Source organism: Sorex araneus, chromosome 1 (assembly GCF_027595985.1).
Source record: "Sorex araneus isolate mSorAra2 chromosome 1, mSorAra2.pri, whole genome shotgun sequence".
Lineage (NCBI taxonomy): Eukaryota > Metazoa > Chordata > Mammalia > Eulipotyphla > Soricidae > Sorex > Sorex araneus.
This window is the reverse complement of record NC_073302.1, coordinates 427567061-427588239: the sequence shown is the minus strand read 5'-3', so window position 1 is coordinate 427588239 and position 21179 is coordinate 427567061. Positions and strand designations below refer to the sequence as shown.

The 21179-nt window shown below is 42.5% G+C and overlaps 1 protein-coding gene across 2 annotated transcripts in view; it reads left to right on the top strand.

Annotated features, from left to right (window-relative positions):
• The window catches only part of TNPO3 (transportin 3), an 84366-nt gene that overhangs the window by 8001 nt on the left and 55186 nt on the right, over positions 1–21179 (top strand). Inside the window, exon 2 of one of the 2 annotated variants that reach the window (XM_004608272.3) lies at positions 7298–7456. The exons of the other annotated variant lie outside the window; for it this stretch is intronic. The gene's annotated coding sequence lies outside the window, so the exon portion shown is untranslated. The remainder of the gene's footprint in view (positions 1–7297; positions 7457–21179) is intronic. 2 annotated transcript variants of the gene reach the window in all.

Here is a 21179-nt window from a genome sequence, read left to right as displayed (position 1 = left end):
TCTCTTGCTTGTTCCTGTGTTCCTTGTTTGCTTATTTCTGCTCCGGAGAAGCCTGTGTTCTCTCTTGAACACACTCTTCTCCCTTTCTGTCCTTTCACATCTTTCTCAAGTTTCAATAAGAACGTTCTAGTTTCACACACACAGATTTCAGCAAATTTATAAATAACTGACAGGTTGATAAAGTAATTTTTTTCCCCTAAAACCTAATTTTTAAAAATTTGGTGACAGGGGCAGGGTCACACTGGCGGGTGCTCAGGACTTCCTCCTGGCTCTGTGCTAAGGGATCACTCCTGGAGACTTGGGGGACCATATGGGCATCAAATTTGAATCCGGGTTGACTGCCTCCAAGGCAAGTACCCTGCCTGCTGTCTTACTGCATAGGTCCTCATAACTCTCTTAGAAGTATATAAATTTTAAAGAGTTGATATTATGGGTAATTTTGTGGTAGTACGTTTTGGAGTTCATATGAAATAGGTAAATCCTATAAATGTAAAATTTATTAAGAGTAAAGAAAATTGGGGCTGGGTAGTACAACTGGTAGGGTACTTGCCTTGCATGCAGCCAGTCTGGATTTGAGTCCGGGCACCCCACATGGTCCCTTGAGACCCCTTAGGTGTGATCCCTGAGTTCAGAGCCAGGAGTGGTCCAACAACAAAACATAAAAGTGAGGAGATTTAAATGTAATGAGGGAAAATCTGAATAGGCCTATAAACGTATGAAGTATGTTTTATCCTATGGAAGGGAATATTGGTTTTATATTAGAAAATCTGTTGATACTTCCTAAGTGTCTACAATAAAAATAAGTAAAAGATTATAATAAAAATCCATAGATGTAAAGGGGAAAAAAACCTGAAAATTATTTCTGCCTCCACTGAGTAGAGCACCAAATTTTTAAAATTAATTTATATTCTTTGAGTTTATTTAAGCACTATGGATTATACTATTAATAATATTTTCAGGCACACAGTGTTCCAAATTCACACCCACCATCAATGTTAGCGTCCCTCCATTAGTGACTGTAATGGCACTTCCCACCCACTTACCCCACCCCTTTTTGGCAAACTGATTTTTAAAAATTATTGTAGTTTGGGTTACGTGCTTAGAGTTACCTCACTTCACCACCACCAAAGGGTCTGGAACCCTCAACCAGTGTCCATATGTTACCTCCAGTCTCATCACCCCTCACCCCCGCCCCCCACTCCCACTTGCCAGCTTGCTTGGCATTTCTTTATTCTAGGCCAAAAGTTTTGCCATCATTTGATACCTTCCGTTCCCCTGTCTAAATATTATAGACAGTGACATTATTCAGTCTTTGTCCTTCTCCCTCTGATTTTGTTAATTTACCATACCATATTCATCCAAGTGGCAGCAAATTGCATGATTTCTTTTTTTTTTTTCTGTTCCTTCCGACTGCATAATATTTCATTTTGGACATTTGAGTTGCTTCCAAATCCGGACTATTGTACTCAATGTAGAGTATTTTAATTGCACTTATTATTTTAACTTTTTAAAAATTGGGGCTTTTTCCTCCCCCAGTGTAATATGTTAATAGTAGAAGGGATAAAGCATGTATAAGAAGAAATGATCTGATGCCAAAAATACGTTTCTTAAGAAATGTTGAATGAATTTTCTGCTGTAGGCACCTTTGGTGGGACATTTGGAAAATTCAATATTAGTTTTTATCTAGGAGTTGTTTGTTTTTGTTACTTCTATTACACCCATAGTTAATTGAAAAGAAATAGCATTAGTTTCCTATGATGTTCAGTTTTCAGAAAAATTTTAGGGACTAATAACTTGGCAAGCCTCCTTCTCTTTTCCTTCCCCCACACACTGTTAGGAGTAGCTCCCATTTTTTTGTTTGTTTGTTTGTTTTTGGAACATACCTGCAGAGCCCAGGGTTTATGCCTGGTTTTGTGCTCTGGAGAAGGCTTTCTTGGAATAATAACTGATACGTTTAACCAAAAGTTTGTTTTAGTATAGTTACAAACCTTTAATTTTCAGTTTAAAAAATTAGTAATCCGGCTAAAGTGATAACACAGCGGGTAGGGCGTTTGCCTTGCACGCAGCTGACCCGGGTTCGATTCCCAGCATCCCATATGGTCCCTTGAGCACTGCCAGGAGTAACCCCTGTGCATCACCAAGTGTGACCCCCCCCAAAAAAAAACAAAAACAAAAAATTAGTAATGACCAGAGTTAGTGTGTTGTTTTTTGTTTCTTTCCAAGACTACCTTGGAGAATGCACATTCTGAAACTTGTCCCTTATTTTCTCCCATCTTATATTTTGCTAATCTTAGACTCATTATAGTTCTTATGATTTGGTGACAATAGACTTGAGTTAAGGTAAAATATGGTTTAATCCCATGCTATGAGTTTAAGTTAATTTTTTTGTTTTCTCCAATATTTGTACAAAACAATTTTTCTGAATTCACACTGCACATTTTCTGAGAAAAAAAAGACATGAGGCATTTTTTTCCCACAAAAGTTCTTGGAAACAACCTACTATGATTTTGTTTTATATGGTAGTTATTACTGGATATTTTCAAGTCTTAACACAATTGTCTGGACCATTTATATAATTTTCCTTGTTTGCTCTTAGTAATCAGAATGAGTAGACAATATAGAAAATAATGAAAGGAAAGACTATCTCTTCTAGGGTCTAATCATTAAACTAATGAATGATGCTATTCATTTGCTCTAAGTTTGCAATTCAGGTTATAAGGAAATTACTTATTTTGTGGCCACACCCAGCAGTGCTTAGGACTCTGCTCTCAGGGATCCCTCTTGGTGCTCAGAGATCACTCCTGGCAGGATTTGGGGTACCCTAGCACCTCAATACCCAGTGCTAGGATTGAAGCTAGGACTGCTGTGTGCAAGGCAAACACCCTGCCCACTATATTCTCTCCAACCCCCAGAAAGTTGTAGAAAGACAGTCTATAGGTTAGAGATTGCTTTAAAAGTAATTACTTTCAAAATAATTTATAGTTCAATCTGGGAGCTGAAAAAGAATGAAGAAAAGTATTTAAAAAAAAATTGGTACCCGGGGATGCAGCATAGTGGTAGAATACCAGCTTTATTTGCAGGGGCTTCAGATTTGATCCCCACAGAGTCGGTCCCACGTTGTCTGCTGAGTCTGGTTCTCAGCACCCACTAGGACTAAGTATATGGGAACCTTTGGCAGAAGAGCAGCAAGGCCAGCAGGGGGCAGGCGGAAGGAGTAGGGACAGGGATCAGATCGTGTGTAGATGGACTAAGTTAGATTTTATTACATATTCTTGAGAATTTTTTCCCCAGATAATATCAGGAAGGTCATATGTCAAAGTATGGGTTTTGAAACTTGAAATGATTTCCATTTTGCAATTCTTGATTCTTTTAATCTAGTTCTAACACCAGAGTTTTGTTATTTGTTTGGGCCATACTCAAGGGTCATTCTTGGCTCTGTGCTGGAGGTGACCCCTAGCAGTGCTTGGGGGCCATATGCAGGGCTGAGGATCGAACCGGGTTGACTGTGTATAAGGCAAGCACTTGTTACAGTTTTAAAGCAATTCCAGTTATTTATTTGACTTATCTGAATACTTAGGCTATTTCTTGTTTTGTTTTAATAAGTGCTTGTATTCATGTTCTTTTGTCAAGTGACTCTTAAAACCTACCTTCTTTCAAAAGAAGAGTCTTCTAGAAGATAGAAAATATTTACTTTTCTCCCCCCACACTCAGCCATGCTCAGGGATCACTCCTGGCATGGCTTGGAGGGTCACATGGAGTGCCAAGGATTGAACCTGGGTCATTTGCATGCAAGGAAACACCCAGCCTGCTGTATTATTGCTCTAGTCCCAGAAAATATTTCTTTATGCTTTCTGTAGGTCCGATTATTGAAAATAGGAATACGGTATATGAACTGCTGGAAGCTGATACATAAGTCACTGTCACTATCATCCCATTGCTCATCCATTTGCTCGAGCGGGCACCAGTAACGTCTCCATTGTGAGACTTGTTACTGTTTTTGGCATATCAAATACACCATGGGTATGGGGCGATAGCACAGCAAGTAGGGCATTTGCCTTGCACGCAGTCCACCTGGGTTTGATTCTTCCCTCCCTCTTGGAGAGCCTGGCAGGCTGAGAGTATCCTGCCTGCATGGCAGAGCCTGGCAAGCTACCCGTGGTGTATTTGATATGCCAAAAGCAGTAACAAGTCTCACAATGGAGATGTTACTGGTGCCCACTCGAGCAAATGGATGAGCAACGGGATGACAGTGATACAGTGATAGATACATAAGTAAATGGGAATAAACAAAAGACCTTTTTCCTAACAAGTTTACTAATATGTCATTGAATAGGGTAACCATTGGCCTAATGACTATTGTGACAAATATTGTGACTAGTTGTCACTTATTTGCATGGCTGCATTCTGATTTGGGCAGTGCAAATATCAGGCTATGAGTGAGAATTTTGATGGCGGGTGATATTATCTAGTTGGTATTCGCATTATTGGTTTTTATTTTCCTAAACAAGACCAGAGTTGGTGGTTTGATTTTGTTTATAAAATTGTCAGTACACTGGTACATTTTCTGATTTTTTTTTTTTTGCTGCATTTTCTAATAACACCGTTTTCTCCCAGTGTGTTCTAGATAATCAGTATTTTTTCATGTTAATAATACCAATCTTTATATGGGAAGAGGTATTATATCCCCCATAGATATTTGGGGGGTAGGGGTTGAGGCATATCTGATGGTGCTCAGGGCTTATTCGTGGCTTTGTGCTCATTCCTGGAGGTGCTCTGGGGACCATATAGAATGCTGGAGATTGAGCCCGGGTCGGCAGTGTGCAAAGGCAAACTCCTACCTGCTGTACTATCCCTCTAGTCCCATAACGGTGGTAATTTTGTATGTTTGATATTCAGAACCCCTTAGAAGTACTGACTTAACTTCTCTTTCTGGGAGAGTTATCAAAATAAATATATTATGAAAAAAGAGCACTTTCCCCTTTGATAAAAAATGTTCTGTTATTTACGAGTGTACATTGCGGTTTTTACTTTCCCCACAAGTAGGGCAAGCTTTCTCAGTACCATTTTATGCGTGATTGACAGCTACAAATTTGAGCCAGAAGTCACTTGACAGAAGTCATTAGGCTATAGGGTTGTTTGGAAAGGCTTGTTCCAGAAACACTGGTATTTCTTCAAAAGCTGAGGACACTGGAATAAGACAATGGCACTAGTCTTCCAAAGATGTTTTGAGTATTCTGGAATTTGCATATATTATGCTTTTATATTTTTGTTGTTGTTGTTTTGATTTGGGGGCCACGACCAGCGACACTTAGAGGTTATTCTTGGCTCTGCACTCAGATTATGCTGTTTTATTTAAAGAACTGTTCTCAGCAGGGAGTCCTTTCCCTCCCACCAAAAAAAAAAAAAAAATCCCAGTATTTCTCTTTTCATTATCTGTTCATTTATTATGGCTATTGTCTGTGAAAATATACTTTGACTTGAATTTGTCTCAGAATAAGCTTTTATTTCTTTGAGAATTTATGCATGCAAGGTTGTTCTTAGGATGCTTTATATTCTGCTTTTGGAGGTACTTCTGTAGTGATGGTATTAGCTAAGTTTTATTTTCTTGTGGTTTTGTATTCCAGGCCATCTTGCAAAACAAGTTATTTTTTTAAAAAAATAAGCTTGAGGGCTGGGGTTGTGGCTCAGTGGCAACACGTGCCGCATGTCAAGGCTGTGGGGTCATTCTCTAGCACTCCAAAAATAAATAACAAAGGTAATGATAGTTTATCTTAGAAGTCCCAGAGCTTATATTTTTCTTAATAATCCCCTTAAGCAACATTTCTTGGACCTGCTGTCCAAGAAAACCACCATGAAGAATCTTGGTGTACAGCAAGAAGGGCTCTTGCCTTGCATGTGGCTGACCCCAGGTGGCTGGCCTCAGGTTCGATCCCCAGCAGCCCATATCGTTCCCTAAGCCCCACCAGGAGTGATCCCTGAGTGCAGAGCCAGGAGGAAACTGAGCCCTGCTGGGAGTAGCCCCCCAAAAACAAAACAAAAACTCTGGTGTCAAAAAAAAAGCACTTGGGCTGGAGTGATAGCACAGTGGAATTCGTTTCCCAGCATCCCACATGGTCCCCCGAGCACCGCCAGGGGTAATTCCTGAGTTCAGAGCCAGGAGTAACCCCTGTGTATCACCGGGTGTGACCCAAAAAGAAAAAAAATAGATAAATAAATAAAAAGCACTCTTGGTGTAATAGATTTAGCAGTTGTTTCAAATTGATAAAATACTTATTAGAGGGGCTGGAGCGATAGCACAGCGGGTAGGGCGTTTGCCTTGCACACGGCCGACCCGGGTTCGAATTCCAGCATCCCATATGGTCCCCTGAGCACCGCCAGGGGTGATTCCTGAGTGCAGAACCAGGAGTAACCCCTGCGTATCGCCAGGTGTGACCCAAAAAGCGGAAAAAAAAAAAAACTTACTAGAGTTAGAAGAAAACTCAAGATAGTTGACCAACTTAAAATTTTACTTTTTCTTTACTTGTCTCATGAAAATTTTTCTAATAATATACCACAGTACTTTAGGTTATTTACCTTAAATACTGTGTTGTTTGACTTGTAGATTTTATTAGTTTAGTCAAGTTCTTTTCAATTTTAGTATATGTGCTGCCAAAATGAGCACATAAGTCAAGTTCTATTAACTCCCAGACCTCCTCTCTTTCTACTCCTACTATATACTTTTGAAAGTCTTCAATTAACATATTGTCCATTAAATGAAATGCTTAAAAAAAAAGTACAACCTGGCACTTATTTTCAGATCTTATTGAAAAATTTCTATTCCCAGAACTTTATTTTCTCTTTGCTAGAGTTCTTCTGTGAAGTATTTTGAGTAATTCTGCTTAATTTGAGTTTTTGTAGAGGATTAACTAGCAGCCCTAATCCACTTCTAATTCTTGGCAGCTAATGAATCCCTACACCCGGTCTGGGTGTGTGATTGCAGTGTTGAGTGCCTGCTCAGTGATTTCAGTTGATGCAACCGTTTTAGAGCTGTTGGTGTAGACTGAGTCTTGGAGCAACAGCGCACCATTAAAGGGAAAAAGGGACAACCACTTTTAAATGCTGCTGTGAGGTATAATGAACGACTTAGAGCCTATCAGTGAAAGGATCGCTGGGCCTTAGCCTGCTTCATATTCATTACATAGTCATGGAAATACCTTTTGTAAAGACTGATAAAAAGGCCTGTTCTGCTACTGCTTTGTGAAATGGGAGATTGGAATTAGATGTTTAAATGGAAAATGTTCTCTTGTTGCATTTGCAGCCTCTTTGAAATGTGCTGCTAGTGGGAGCTGCAGCTTCCTCCTGCTGACTGAGCCCCAGGCTTCGGTTGAGATGGTCCTTTCAGGAATGTGGAGCTTAGTCCAAGCCTGGATTTCAGTGGGTAGCACCTGGCATCTGTGGCTAGAAAGTCCTATGAAGTGTAAGTGCTTTATTCTCTCCTTGTAAAGAATCCTTTTTCCCCCTTCTTCTTTCTCTTCCTTCTTACTGTAGCTTTGAGGTGAAAAATAGTGAGTGAGCAAGGAGCTATATAGTATGCAGAGTATAAGTATTTGTAATTTTTCTTAGGATTCAGTGAAAATCAAAGCAACACATTTTTTGGGGGGGATGCCAACAATTCTTAAACCCTCCTAGAATTAAAAATAAGATGGAAAAAAAATTGACTTCTTAAAATACAGCACTGGCTGTATTACCCTGGGTAATTTTTCATTAACAGTTCACTTAGTTGCTTGAGATACTCAAATCTGCCAGTTGGTTTTTTTTTTTTTTTTCTTTTTGGGTCACACCCAGCGATGCACAGGGGTTACTCCTGGCTCTGCACTCGGGAATTGACCCCTAGTGGTGCTCAGGGGACCATATGGGGTGCTGGGAATCGAACCTGGGTCAGCAGTGTGCAAGGCAAATGCCCTACCCGCTGTGCTATTGCTCCAGCCCCCTGGGTTCTTTAGGAGTCACTGTATTGTGTTTTTATTCAAGTAGACAAATGTTTGAAAAGAGGCACATTTGCCCAGTGTCTTCTAGAAGACAAGGAGACAACTTCATGTGAGATGACCCTTCTTTCATTTGGGTTCTACTTAATACTAGCACAAGGAACAATTTGGGATTCTTTTTCCAAGAGCAGCTCACCATAGAATTGTCCTAGGGAGTTCATTAACTGTCAACTATGTTTTCATTTATGTTTTATCTAGTTTATCTTTGTTAACCAGTGAATGTTATAAGTTACAAGTTTTATATTTGACTTAGTTGTGCGGAGCTAAATGCTATTATCCCTTTTTCCCATTTCAGAAGCTCTGGTAACATTTTAAGTAATCTAATTTCATTTAAAGTAGGCTGATATACATTTAAATTTCTCATTTTGAGGCCGGAGAGATTCTGTAAGCAAGGAAGGTACTTCCCGGATTCAGCTCCTGGTCCCACAGTTCTACTAGGAACTGAGCACTAAACTAGGAGTAGCTGTGAGCATGGGTGGAGCTCAAACGCACACACACCACCCACCATTTCAGGGGTGATTTTTAAGGTTTTACCTTCACTGAAGTTTTTCTTTAAAATCAGATTTTAGCTAGGAAAATATCAAACTTAGCACTAATACAAAATATCTAGTCAGTTTGGTTTGGGTGCCATCCCTGGAGGCACTGGGGGCTACTCCAGGCTGAGTGCTCAGGAGACTGTGCTGTGGTGAGGATTGAACCCAGGGCTCTGGGGGTGTTACAACTTGTTTGTTTCTTTTGTTTATGGGCCACACTCAGTGATGCTCAGAGGTAACTTTTAGCTCTGCACTCAGGAATCTCCTGGCAGTGCCTGGGGGACATGTGGAATGCTGAAGGATTGAACCAGGGTTCCTGACCCACTGTATTGTAGCTCTGGCTCTGTTACAGTCCTTTACAGTCCTTTAATCTGTCTCCAGTCCCCCAAAATACCGATTTAAAACCAGACGAAGTCTCAGTTCTGGGCAAGGCAAGTGAAATTCTACAAGTGAGGACTGAATGGAAAAGTGTTTCGTGCTCTTGGACTGTTTTCTTTATCCCTAAAAAACTGGTTGACTTCGTTCATGCTGCCCCTCTCTCAGAACATTCTGGATTCTGTTACAGTTTATTGTCAGTCCCTCAACAGAAAGATCTAGTGAGAGGATAGACTTCATGTTTAGGAGAACAAAGAGATAGGGTTTAGTTTGTTTTTTTGAAAGGATATTTTGTCGTTTCACTTCATATTTATAAAATACATACTTTATTCCTTTCAGCCCTCCTCCCCCCAATTCTAATTCCCTTCCTTTTTGTGGGAGCACTGGGGATTGCAAGGTTGGCTGTGGAGCTCCCAGGCCTTGCCCTTTGGCTGTGGAACTTGCACAGCCTGGTTTGCAGTATGCCCACTCTTGCGTACTTTGTGACACCTGGATCACACTCAGCCAGCTATAGACTTGCATTTGGTGGCTCCTCACTTTTGTGAGCTTACTAGCTCTGAGAAAAGTTCAGCAAAGGCCCAAATCATTACATCACTGAGTTTTGGAATCGAGTAGTAGGAAGGTGAAGGCATTCATTTATGCCTTTCAGTTTTTTCTTATCTTGAGTATAATGGGTTTAGTTACTGTGTTTAGAGAGAGCATAGGAATAACCCTGGTGTGGGAGAGCCATCAGTAGCCCCCCTGTTCTCAAATCTCATTACTGGAGCGTGAGGAGTCCTTGCATCTGGTGGTAAATTTTGTTTGCCCTTCCCTCGGTGGCAGGGTATCTCTGAGGCTGGAGGTATGGTAACAGTTTCTGCTCTCTTGTTTAGGTGTCCAGGTTTTTCTTCTTATGTGTTTTGATTTGGGGGCTTCCTCCAGCAGTGCTCATGGCTTATTCCTGTCTCTGTGTTCAAGGCTTATTCTTACTTCTGCTTCTGTGCTCAAGGAACTCCTGACTCAGGGATCACTCCTGGTGTGTCTCAGGGGATCAAATGTGGTGCCAGGGATTAAACTTGGGTCAGCCATGTGCAAGGCAAGTGTCTTACCCACAGGACTGTTTCTGTGGCCCCAGGTTTGTTTGTTTGTTTGTTTTTTAAACTACAACAGAGTTGGGTTTTAACATATGCAGTGAAGATGATGTGATTTGCTGGCACTCCCACATGAATTTGGTTCGGTGGGGTAAAGGGTCTAGTTAGACATTTTTGTGCTTTTACTTTGCAGTTGAGGCTGTTCTTCCAGCTCCTCCTCCTCCTCTTTTTGACTATACCCTAGTTATCAGAGCTAGGAGCCACTCCTGGAAATTGAATCTGGGCCTCTTTATGCAAAGGTGCACTCAAGCCTGTTGCCTTGTCTCTCTGACCTAGCTGCTCTTTTTCGGGACTGCCTGGTCACCTGGCCTACTCTTCCCTGTGTATTGTGGAGGTCTGTGGAGAGAATTTGCAGCTGGTTATGAACACAACTCCCCTTATGTCTATGATGCATGTGTTGTCTATGATGCTTGTGTCTATGATCCTTGTGTTTATGATGCCTCTATCAATTTATTCTAGCTTAGTTGAATTTCTGTTACCTGCTTAGCTGGTGCCTGGCATGTCCACTCTGTGCTGTCCCCGGTCAGCGGCACTTGCCTCCCATTCTCCTGGGAAGGTGCAACTTTAGATTTCCGTCCATTTGGTTGCCTGGAACTCTAGTCTTCTGATGTATTTTTTAAAAATACAAAATTTAAGACAGTAGAAAAGTATAACGTTCTACTTTCAGGTGGATGTGACTTATACTCCTTGAGGCATTTGATTTATATAATTTCCGCCCTGTAAGATTTTATTGCTTGTTTGGTGCCTACCTGGCTGTTCTCAGGGCTTACTCCTATCTGCGCGCTCCGGGATCCCTCCTAGTGGGTCTCGGATGCCGGGGATCAGACCCAGCTTGGCAGTGTTTGAGGCGAGCACCCTGCCTTTGTACTATTGCTCCAGCCCTAAGTGTTACTGCTTTTTATAGTAACACCTTCCGTTACTCCTCATTCCCTCCTTATTTCCAATCAGAATTCGTTTCCTTCTATTTGAGGAGCAGTGTCGAGTGTTTCCTTTGTAAGCTTACATCCCATGGGAGGGTAGGGTGGCAGGGGAGGGGGCCACGCATTTTGGTTGGGATTGCATTCTCTGTCCACTGTACTGTCGCTCTGGTCCTATCCTATCTTTCTGGCCTTATAGTTCTAGATTGCAATTTGACTTGATTTTAATTAATTAATTAATTTTTTTGCTTTTTGGGTCACACCCGGCAATGCACAGGGGTCACTCCTGGCTCTCCACTCAGAAATTACCCTGGTGGTGCTCAGGACACCATATGGGATGCTGAGAATTGAACCTGGGTTGGCCACGTGCAAGGCAAATGTTTGCCCTACCCGCTGTGCTATCGCTCCAGCCCCTTGACTTGATTTTTAAAAAATAGATTGCCAGTAATTAGTCCTAGTGCATCATCCTTGGAATTCATGAGTGATGTCACTGGGCTGTATCCTAGTCTAGATTCCATTTCTTAATGGAAATTCTCCAGTTTGTCTTATAATTCCTTAACTACTAAATTGTTTAAGCTACTTAACTTTTCCCCAACTATTTGTTTTTCAAAAGTTATAACTTGAAAGAACTGCCGTGAACACTGATAAGCCCTTTTTAGTTTGGCAGTGCCTGATTTGCTCTCTGTTCTGAGTTTTGTGGGGTTTTTTTTTTTTTAACCTTTTGGAAGTGAGTTGCAGAACTTTAAATATTTTGACTTTTGTAAGAATGACACTTTTCGAAACTAAAACTAGGGTTGCTCTCCAGAAATTGAACTTTGATATATAATGGTACACTACCACAGTTCATAGAGTTTCCAATGGTCTCAGTTATAGATTTTTTTTCTTTTTTTTTCTTTTTTCTCTTTTGGATCACACCCAGCAATGCTCAGGGGTTACTCCTGGCTCTGCACTCAGGAATCACTCCTGGCGGTGCTCAGGGGACCATATGGAATGCCGGGGATCGAACCCGGGTCGGCCGCATGCAAGGCAAATGCCCTACCTGCTGGACTATTTCTCCAGCCCTGCAGTTATAAATTTTTAGACCTCCTTTTAATTTCTTTTTGATGGGGATAGGGTGGGGGGGCCCCGGTGCTCAGGGGACCCAGCTGATCCTGGGCCTGCTTGAGCATGCTGCCTGGGGTGCAGCAGGTGCTGGGGACATGGGATGCTCAGTCCTTCCCGTCTGCAGGCACCGGGTGGAGAGAACAGCTAGATTTAGTGCCCTTGGCTTGATAAAAGGGAGCGTGTGTGTGGGGGGGTAGTTGGTTTCTTTCAGGAAAAATGAAGTTTTTATCTTCTCAACTAGGGGCTAGGTGTGTACTTTGCTTTGGGTTTAAGGCTTGGCATGGGGAAGAGCTAGATGTTTGCTTTGGGTTTTGTTTTTGCGTATAGGGTGCAGGATTTTGAGAGAATTATCTTTGCATATCCCAGACCCCTTGCTTACTTTTCCATGCTGAGAACTTTTCTCTGGGGCCATTCTGTTTCTAATCTCACCCTCTGTCCCTCATGTCCCGTATCACTGGGGGCCTTCTGGGCCATGTTGGCATGCTTGGGGCCCTCCAGGGTCACATCCAGCATTGATCTGTTGGCCATGTGATGTTGGGGACTTGAACCCAGGTTGGGCACATGTGCATCCTAACCCCTGTTTTTGTTTTTTGTTTGTTTGTTTGTTTAGATTTTTTTTATTTTATCACCATGTGAAAAGTTACAAAGTTCTCAGGTTTATGTCTCAGCTATACCAGATTCAAACACCATCCCTTCACCAGTCCCATATTCCACCACCAAAATCCCCAGTATACCCCCCGCCCCCCACCCAACTGTATAACTGATGAATTTCACTTCATTTTCTCTTCACCTTGATTACGTTCCATATTTCAACACAAAACTCACTATTGTTGTGGGAGTTATACCCCCAAACAAGATAGCCCTACTAAGGAAGCATTTGATAATTAGTTTTCCATTAAAAGATTGTATGCTTTCAGGTTTAAAAAAGGTCGCGCGGCCACGTCAGCGTCCCAGTCCCGAATCCCGGAGCCGTGTTAGTTGCTGCTCAGTGTCGCCAGGGCTCCATCTGGAGAAGGTGTGCTGGCTGCACCTCCTCCTTCCGTCTCCCCGATAACCCCTGTTTTATCTTAGCCTTTAGCTATTTTGATTTTTAAAAAATTGTATATTTCCTAATCAGGATTTCTTCAAAGATTGTGCACTTGAGTTGTTACTCGAGCGGGCACCAGTAACGTCTCCACTGTGAGACTTGTTACTATTTGTGGCGTATCGAATATGCCGTGGGTAGCTTGCCAGACTCTACTGTGTGGGCGAGATACTCTCGGTAGCTTTACGGGCTGTTGGAGAGGGGCGGAGGAATTGAACCTGGGTCCGCCGCATGCAAGGCGAATGTCCTACCCACTGCGCTATCTTTCTAATTGCTCTGGGTTGTTTTTTGTTGTTGTTGTTACTGTTGTTTTTAATAACATTTTAAAAATTAGAGGTCCTGGCATTTGGCTCAGAGTAAAGAATGAACTAGTGAATGAGTTAGAGACCCAGACCGTCAGTGGGGCAGTGACCCCAAGCCTCAGCCCTGGCACTGCGTGCCCTCCCCCTTCAGCATTTATGAACACAAATGTTAAATTAGAATTTGGTTAGGGATTTTTGTTTCTACTTTTGCTACTTGTGCTTTTGTTTCAAAGAATCATTTTGAAAAAATATATATAAATAAGTATATATGTTTAAAAATCTACAATATGACAGTGGTTTGCAACTTTTAATATTTATGCATCAACGTTGATCTGCGAAGCCATACTAGTTCACAAAGTGGCATTGATCTGTAAATCAGTGGCTGAAAACCTTAGTAATGTTTTAACATCTGAATTTCTACCTCCACCGAACAATTCCCCCATCCCCCTCCTCCCAGCCTCAAAATTTAACTGCTTTTGCTACTTATATAAGGGTTTTTTGGTGGTGGTGCTGGGGGAGGAGACATATCTGGTATGTGCTCAGATTGAGCACAGGGTGCTCAATTACCTTGTGGTATTGCTTTAGGTGCCTTTGTCAGGAATTGAACCTGGGTCTCAAGCTTGCAAAGCATACCCACTGGCTCTTGTGCCATCTCCCTGGCCCCTAGCTTTCACGTGTCTGTCAGGAAAAGGGAGTTAAATCTTTTTTTTTGGGTCACACCCTGCGATGCCTAGGGATTACTCCTGGCTCTACATTCAGGAATCAGACCTGGTGGTGCTCCGGGAACCATATGGGATGCTGGGAATCTATAACCCAGGTGGGCCACATGCAAGGCAGACGCCCTACCCGCTGTGCTATCACTCCAGCCCCAGGGTGTTAAATCTTGTCTGGCTTTTTCTTCATTACTTGAATTGTGTTTACTCCTCCTTCATTTTCTCAGTTGATGAGGTGTACTATACTGATTTTAATAGGACGAACTACTTTGTATCCCGTGAATAAATCCCACTTGGTATACGTGTATGTTGACTTATTAGTTGTTGTTTTGGTATGGAGTCTTTTTTGGGGGGTGGGGTGAGAGAGCATTTAGTTAGAATTCCTAAGAGATATGGTCTATAGTTTTCTTATATCTTTGAATTTGGTGTCAGGATAATGTTACCTCATAGAATGAATTAGGAAATGTTCCCCTCTCCTTTTCAATTTTGAGAAGACTTTGAGAAGGATTGGTGTTATTCTTTAAGTATTTGGTAGGATTATTTTCTTTATTTGATAGGGTAACAGTTGCAGTCATCTTATTAGCTAGGATTATATAGTTTTCTCAGGTTTTATATTTCTTCTTGATTCAGACTTTTTTTCTTCTTTTGTTTATGGTAATGGGGATTTGAACTCATGACCTCATTCATACATGTAAGGCAAATGCTTTTCTCCACTGAGCTAGGTCCTGGCCCTTGATTCAGCTTTAATACATTGATATTTCTTAGAATTTGTCTGTGTCATCTGAGCTATCCAGTTAGTTGGTAAACAGTTGTTTTTAGTTATTTTTTAGTTTTGGGGTCACACCCAGCAGTGCTCTGGGGTTCCTCCTGGTTCTGCACTCAGCCATGCCTAGGGGGACCCTATAGGATACCAGGGATTGAACCTAGGTTGGTCGCATTCAAAGCAAATGCCTTATCCACTGTACTATCTCTCTGGCCCCATTTAATTTTAGTTTTGGGACCATACCTGATGGTTTTGGGGGGGCTATGGCATACCCCCGGCCCAGTGTTGAGGTGTCACCACTGAGAAAGCCGTGCTCTGGGGAGTGAGGTCGCACTCCTGCTTACAAAGTCTGCTCCATCAGTCCTGTGCGCCATCCCATTGAGCTCTCTCCTTGGCCCCCTCCGTTATATTTTGCTTTGCTTTGTTTTGTTTTGGGGCCACACCCATTGATGCTCAGGGCTTATTCCTGGCTCTGCTCAGAGATTGAACCTGGGTCGGCTACATGCAAGGCAAATGCCTTACCTGCTGTACTATTACTTCAGTCCCTTCTCCATTATATTTTTAAAGGGAATTCCAAAGATTTGTTAGAATTTCTGTTCAAGGGACTGGGAAGTGACTCAGGTGGCAAAGTGTGGTTCTAGGTTTACTCTCTGACACCACATAGCTTCCTCCGCACTGCTGGATATAACCCCTTGGTAAAAAGCAAAGCAAAATAGATCTATTCAAACATCAGTAAACTTGGCCCCTACACTCAGGTTTACTGATTCTTCCCAAGGAAATACTTTCATGTTAAGTTTTGGATGTTGATTCTGCTCTTTAGAATCATGTTTTCTCTCTAGTAGAGTAGTTTGAGCTTTAACATGGTAAATGGCAAAAAAAAAAAAATTGTGGACATATGCTTAGCCTTCCAAAGTAACCAGCAAATGTCTGTGGGAGGTTTTCAAAGTTTTACCCACTAAGGGTTTTCATTATCCATTCATCTTTCTTACCAGAATTATTACTTAGGTATTCGAATGGTCACTTCCTACTCTCCCCTTTTCTTCTACATTATTAACTAGCATTTTTCTCTTGTGTTTGTTTTGTCTTTGGGTAATAGTAAGGGGGGTGTTCCCTGAGTGGTCCTGGGGAACCATTAGGTGCTGGGGGTTGAACGTTTTGAGCCATTTTCCCAACTTTTTGCTGCCCTTTACTACCAGGTCTGACCCCAAAATCAACCAATGAGACAAAATATCTTGGAAACCAGTGGGAAACCCCAAGGGCCAGAGTGCTTGCCTTGTGTATACAGTGCCCTGGGTTGTTCCCAGCACTGTGTACCCATGCCCGCCGGTGCCTTGCCAGCACTATTGGGTGTAGCCTGGTGTTGCCCAGGCACTGCTGGCCGTAGTCTAGCCGGGAGTGGGTCCCCCTCCCTGAAAAGATGTCTTGGGCAGAGATGTGATTCGAGTAATGTGGCACCTGCCTTGCATTGGGCCCAGCTTTGCCAACGTCCCTGCACCTGCTGTCACCCTCCTGGCTCTTGAGCACTGCCATGTGTGGCCCCACACAGTCATAAGGTGTCATTGGACGGGCACACCCAGCAGTGCTCGGGGACTAGGTCTTCTGGGTTTGAGCTCAGGCCTCCTGCTTGCAGGCTCAGCCTGTTGAGCTTTGACATTCTATGAATAACTTATTTTTAAGTATTTTTGTATTAAAGCACTATGGCTGAGCTACGAAAACTTTCAGTTCTTTCTCCAGTCAATATTCACCTCATAATGACTCTTGGCTGTTTATTTTTGAGTGACAATTCAATTCTATGATGATTAATTTTGTTACTAGAAAATTCTGTTTTCTAGTTTTGGACATTGGACACTTTTTATGGTTGGCTATGTCCTTTGTTTTGCTCCCTTTTAAAAAGTTTGATTTATTATTGTTATTATTATGGGGGGGGCACACCTGATGATACTCCAGGCTTACTCCTGACTGCGCTCAGGGATCACTCTTGACAGGACTCAGGGGACCATGTGGGGTGCCTAACATTGAACCCTAGTGGGTTGCGTCCAAGGCAAGTGCCTTACCCATTATACTATAACTCTGGGCCCACTTTTTTTTTTTTTATCTTAGTATTCCCGAGTTCTAAGTTTTATGGCATCAAAGAAGCGGAAGTGCCATTTCTCTGCCCACCATAAACTAGACCTAGATGAGTACCCCATACACTGCAGCCCCGGTGGCCCCTTTAATGGGTGTCTGGATGTTGCTCCTAAGGTTGCTTTTGGGTTGGTAAGATAGGATAGTGGTTAAGGGCTTTCCTTGCACGTGATCACTTTGGGTTCAGTCCCTGGTACCCCATATGGTCCACAGAGCCTGGCCAGGAGTGATCCCTGAGCTCAGCCAGGAGTAAGCCCTGACCACCACCAGGTGTGGCCTCAAAACAAAAAGTACCAGGAGGTTGACTCCATGGCTTCGAGGCTGGCCTCACGTTCCGGGGAAAGGTCAACTCAGAGAAGCGATCACCAACTACATTGTAGTTGAAGGCCATGTGGGGGAAGGGAGTTGCGGGCTGAATGAGGGCTAGAGACTGAGCACAGCGGCCACTCAACACCTTTATTGCAAACCACAACAGCTAATTAGAGAGAGAAAACAGAAGGGAATGCCTTGCCACAGTGGCAGGGTGGGGTGGGGGGGAGATGGGATTGGGGAGGGTGGGAGGGACACTGGGTTTACGGGTGGTGGAGAATGGGCACTGGTGAAGGGATGGGTTCCCAAACTTTGTATGAGGGAAGTATAAGCACAAAAGTGTATAAATCTGTAACTGTACCCTCACGGTGATTCTCTAATTAAAAATAAATAAATTTAAAAAAAATCAAAAAAAAAATTAAATCCCATTTGTATGCATAATTCTAAGCAAGCAAAATTAAGGGGTTTTGTTTGTTTACTGAATCAGGATGAGATACACAATTACAAAGTTGTTCCAACACCCATCCCTTCACCAGTGCACATTTCCTGCTACCAATGTCTTCAAGTTTCCTTCCTGCTGTAAAATAAAGTTTCATCATGAATAGATGTTATAGAGTTGCTATTTTGATGTTGAATGATAAAGAAAAAAAAAAAAACAAAAAGGATCCAGAGAGAATGGCACAGGGGCTGACTGAGGTTCTTGTCCTGCCTGAGGCCAGTCCTGGTGCAGTCCCCAGCACCACCGTCTCCCAAGCACTGTTTGAGTAACCCATGAGCACTGAGCCAGGAGTGGGCCGATCTTGGCTGGGTGAGCCCCTCCCCTCCCCACTTCCCACCACCAAAAAGGTTTTTTCTGGATTGGTTTCCTTGTAGGGATATTATCAGGCCTTTTCTCCCCTGAAGTTGTATGTGGCATTTGACCTGATTTGCTGGTTGTTGAGTTTTGTGGTTTTTTTTTTTCTTTGCTTTTTGGGTCACACCTGGCAATACTCAGGAGTGAGTCCTGGCTCTGCACTCAGGAATTACTCCTGGCACTGTTGAGGGACCATATGGGATGCTGGGGATCGAACCTAGGGCAGCTGTAGTTCGGCTGTGTGCAAGATAAACGCCCAGCCCACTGTACTATCGCTCCAGTGCTGATTTGGTGATTTTTTTTTTTAAATTGTTTTTTCTAAAGTGTTTAGAAGGTGTGGATGAAAGTATTTTTAGTTTCATAGTTTCCTTTTCTACTTTCAAATAGTAATTGTAATACAGTGATTTGGTTTATAAGACTTTGTAACTTTATCATCCTTTTGATTTCTTTTTATCTTTATTGTGCCTACCCTGTATAATTTTGGGTTGTTTTTTTTCCCCTCCCAGTTTTCATTTAGCCACAGTGATTTACGGTATTGTTAGTCATAGTTTCAGGCATACAGTGTTCAGCTGCACACCCATCACTAGTGTCTGGGCCTCCATCAAGGATTCGGGGTTCCTTCTTGCTGACCCACCCCTTTCACTTCTCTGATGTCCTCGCCTGGGTGTTCACTTTAAAGAGTTTCTGGAGGCTGTTAGAGTCTCCTTTGACTTGGCTAGTGTTACTGCTCATCTTCTTCACAGATAGCCATGTTGTTATGTATTTGCATTTGCTTTTGGGTTTTTCAGTACCGTCTCCAGGTGGTTCTTGATGCTTTCACTTGGATACCGTTAGCTCTTTTTGGTTCTGGGTCACACGCATGCTCAGGGCCTATTCCCGCCTCAGTGCTTCAGGGCTCGGAAGCCATGCGGCGCCGGGAATTAAACCCAGCCCTCCTGCGTGTGGAGCAGGTGCACAGCAGGTCCAACTGTCTCAGGCCCTGGGGGTGCTTTGGTATTTCTGTTTAGATCCATTAGTTGCTCCATTGTCCCGTCTCCCCCCCATCCCCCTTATGCTCTTACTGAAGCTGTAATTATTCAGGTCTTCTGGAATGTCACTGGATTGTCCTAACCCACTTATCTTCCACTTATCTTTTGGGCTACTTCAGATTACTAGTTAAAACCCAGGCTTGTTGTAAATATCTATCTGTGCTTTGATTTTGCTAATGACTCTTCTGGGAGCCACACCTTGCAGTGCTCAGAGTTTACTCCTCATTCTGCACAGCCGCTCCTGGTGTGCTCAGGGACTGTGTGGGTTGCATACAAGGCAAGCGCCCTGCCTCCTGCTCCTATTATATTTAATTATCAGTTTGAGTGAAATTTATCTTGATGGCATAGTATAGCTTTGATTGTTTTACCTAGTTAGAGAATAACCAAAAACTGGATTTTTTTTTTTTTTTGAAGAAGGAAAATTGGCATTAGTGGTACATTAATTCATTGAGCTCTTGTATGTTGGTTTTTGGGCCACAGGTGGCAATGCTCAGGGCTTAACTCCTGGCTTTATGCTCAGGGATTACTCCTGGTTGACTTGGGGGACTTGGGGTGCCAGAGATTAGATTGCATCTAAGACAAAAACCCTATACACTGTAGTATCGCTCTGGCTTCTCAGTATGCACTTATTGAAGAATTTGAGATACTATGTTAGGGGCCTAAAGTATTTCCTAAATACAAAAGCACATTATATCAGATGAAAGTTCATGCTTATTTTCTACCAATTTATTGGGTTGAAAGCAAAGTATTAGTTCTCTAAGTCTGTTAAGAATTTCAGGGTCTTGGGGACTGGAGCAATAGCACAGCGGTTAGGGTCTCTATTTTCAGTTTCCTATACAGCTTGTATGGGTCATTTCCTTCTACCTTTGTCTTTCTTGACTTCTGTTTACCTTTGGAAAGATGCTGAAGAGTCCTGTATTGAGAAGTGCTCTTCGTAATATCATGAGAAATTAAGTAATCTAGTGATCTCTTCATAGTTGACTTTATTCCTGCAAAGCAATGAAATGTAGTTCCCATTTCCACTCATTGCATTCTCCCATGAAGAGGCAGAATTGGATTAGAATCAATCAGTTGTTAAATGTTTTTAATGTACTGTATGATTTGCTTATAAAGTTATCGTTCACAGTAGGACTCCTGTAACTGGCTAGTCAGAGGCTAAATTATTTGTGGTTTCCCTATTACTGCTGTAGATACATTTATCTTCTCCTGTGAGATTGATTTCTTTTTTTGGGGGGGGGTCCTCCCAGGCAGTCCTCCAAGGCCTCTAGTGTTGTACTGGTGGTGCTCAGGGGACCTTGCAGTGCTGGGGGTCAGATGGGCTGGCTGCGTGTAGATCATGCACCTTACCCATGTACTTTTTCTTGGGCCCCCTCCTTTGAAATGTTAACTTTTTTGTTCTTTTTTTTTGGGGGGGGGTGCTCCATCTGGCAGTGCTCAGGGCTTTCTTCTGACTCTGCACTCAGGGATCACTCCTGGTGGGGCTCAGGGGACTGTGTTCAAGGCAGGTGCCCTACCTGCTTGCTGTACTATGTTTCTGGCCCCCTTTGAAAATAACTTTGAGTGCCATTTGTAGCGCTTTGTCAGGTATGAATATATCAGAAAATAATTGAATATGTGAAATACTCACTTGATGACTGTTTCTGAGTAAACCGTGGAAAACTTTAGATTGAAATAACAGGCCTTTAGAAACCAAAAGAAATGTTTCTTTATACATTAATTCAAATATCTTCCAGGCTCAGTTCTTTAAAAAAAGTAGTTGTTTGTATGTGCCATGCCTGGCAACCTCAGCGGGTATATCCTCTCTGGTCCAGAATCATTCCTGGCAGAGCTCAGGGGACCTTACAGGGATTGAACCTGGGTTGGCTGCACGCAAAACAAGCACCTTACCTGCTGTACAATTTCTCCGGCCTCTAGAAACTT